At 36.9% G+C, this 2,234-nt stretch overlaps 2 protein-coding genes across 5 annotated transcripts in view; both read right to left on the bottom strand.

Annotated features, from left to right (window-relative positions):
- SNURF (SNRPN upstream reading frame) overlaps window positions 1-2,234 on the bottom strand; it is a 31,551-nt gene that overhangs the window by 9,108 nt on the left and 20,209 nt on the right. The window lies entirely within an intron of this gene.
- Window positions 1-2,234, bottom strand: part of SNRPN (small nuclear ribonucleoprotein polypeptide N) — a 22,228-nt gene that overhangs the window by 12,301 nt on the left and 7,693 nt on the right. The gene's annotated exons all lie outside the window — the stretch shown is intronic.

Raw genomic sequence — 2,234 nt, 5'->3', positions numbered from 1 at the left:
AAAAAAAAAAAAAAAAAAAAAAAAAAAGAAACTGGACCTTTTTCCCTAGTTTTTCAATAACATTTTTTAGCCTGTTTTTTGTATAATAAAGAATTTAGCTAAACTTTGTCCTTTGTTCCTGAGATGTAACCTCTAAAACCATGGAATTTATCAAGTAGTAGGGGTGTCTTTGTTATTCAAGGTGAGTCCCTAGAATCACACCTGAGTTTATGCTAATGAGATGACTCAGGATGGCAGCTGACCAGGCCACAAAAGATCAAACAAAAATTAAAGGGTTGAGTTTTTGAGTTAGACCTCAGTCAGAAGGAATGAGATCTCTCCAGTTTAATCATATGGCCAATGATTTCATCATGTCTGCCTAATGAAACCACAACAAAAAGCCTGGACATCTAAAGCTCTGGTGAGCTTCTTGGATGGTGACAGCCACTGATGTGCAGGTATCACATCCAGAGAACAGGAAAGCTTTGTGTTTGAGACAGGCCCAGACCTTGCTCTAAGTCTGTTCTTTTGCATCCTTTTAGTAAAACTAATAATAAGTATAGCACTCTCTTGAGTTATGAGTCATTTTAACAAATTATAAAACCTAGGGGACAGTAGGACTCCCAGAATCCATAGCTAGCTGGTCAGAAGTATAAAAGGCCTGGTATCCTCAGAGCTTAAAGCTGCTATCTAAATGGAAGGGAATCTTGTGGAGGTATTAAGCACTTAACTTGTGAAATCTGCACTAACTCTAGGCAAGAAGAGAGGATGGCCTAGTAACTCTGAAGCTTAAAGCTAGTATCTGAAATGAGATGAATCATGTAGAAATTTACTTAGGCACTTAACCTGTAAAATCTGCACTAACTCAATTTAGTCAGCATCAGAACTGCATTGTACATACCTTTTAATCTTCACATTCTAATCACTTAATAACAAAATCTTTATTTGGGCATTCTCTGTTCCAACCTGTGTTTGCAAATGGCAACCAAGTCTCTGATCTAATAAAGTTCTACAAAATGTCTCAGTCAAAAAAGAACTGTTTCTTGAAACTACAACACACTATCAAAATGAAGAAAAACACTATTTCTCTAACTCAACACTCCATCCATATCCTTCCCCCAATTCAGGAGTCAGTAGTATGTATATATAATAAATGAGGAAGGACTCAAAAAAAGCTGAAATTTATTAAAAATTGTATATCTATCTATTCTTACATGTTTGAACTGCAGTCACCTTCAAACTACTCTCCATTTGATGCACTACACCTATCGAGATGTTTACTTCACTGCTCAAAACAGTTTCTGAACTTGTAAATTTTGCTGCCTTTTAGCACTTCTGCCATTTTTTGTTTCACCTCTTCCATATCAGCAAAATGTTTCCCTTTGAGGATTTTTTTCATCTAGGGAAACAAAAAAAAGTCGCTCGGGAAAAGACTGGGTGCCTAGGGAGGGAATGGCATGGTGGGGTCATGCTATTTGGGGTCAAAAACTGTTGAACACTCAGTGCAGTGTTCGCAGGTACATTAATCAAAGTGGAAGAACCAGTTACCTGTTTCCCACAACTTAGGTGTTTCTTCTGCAAATTGTGAATGCAACCTTCTCAAACCTTCCCAACAAAAATTTTGGTTGACTATTTGATCTGGAGGAAGAAATTCTGATTATCCTACAAGGGGCTTACCCTCCAAAAGATAATATTGTTTGGGGTTTTTTATGGGGGGGTCCCCCCACCTTGTATACAGTATAGATCAGAAAAACTCAAGCTATTTATTCTTCAAAAGAATCAAAGTATTTCCATAAATATGGACAATTAAGACAGCTAAAGAAGGATTACCACATCCCAAAAATGAGGATGTGACCACATGCTATTAGTTCATATTGAAGTCGTATAGGATAAAAACTCTAACAAAAATATGATGGCACCTTCACCCACTTAACAATCTTCCCGTAAGAGACCCTGTCCCCAACCCCCATCCTCCACCACTATCTCTAAACTACCTCTAGAAACTCTGTGAATAGCAATGGCACATTTAAAAATTTTGGAGTCACACATGCCAGAAGAGGAAAGAAAAAGTATATTACCATTTAAAATAAAATGAAAAATCAAATAGTCCACTATAAAAGAAAAATTATAGTACACAGAATATTTATGAACTCCTTATCAACTAAAAGATAGTCCATTAAAAATTTAGAAAATGAAGCCGGGCTCGGTGGCTCAGCCTGTAATCCTGTGCCTTTGGGAGGCTGAAGTGAATGGAT

The sequence above is a fragment of the Carlito syrichta genome, unplaced genomic scaffold (genome assembly GCF_000164805.1).
Source record: "Carlito syrichta isolate Samal-C Ts95f unplaced genomic scaffold, Tarsius_syrichta-2.0.1 Scaffold307536, whole genome shotgun sequence".
NCBI lineage: Eukaryota > Metazoa > Chordata > Mammalia > Primates > Tarsiidae > Carlito > Carlito syrichta.
The sequence above is the reverse complement of the archived record's forward strand: the minus strand, read 5'-3'. Positions and strand labels throughout refer to the sequence as shown.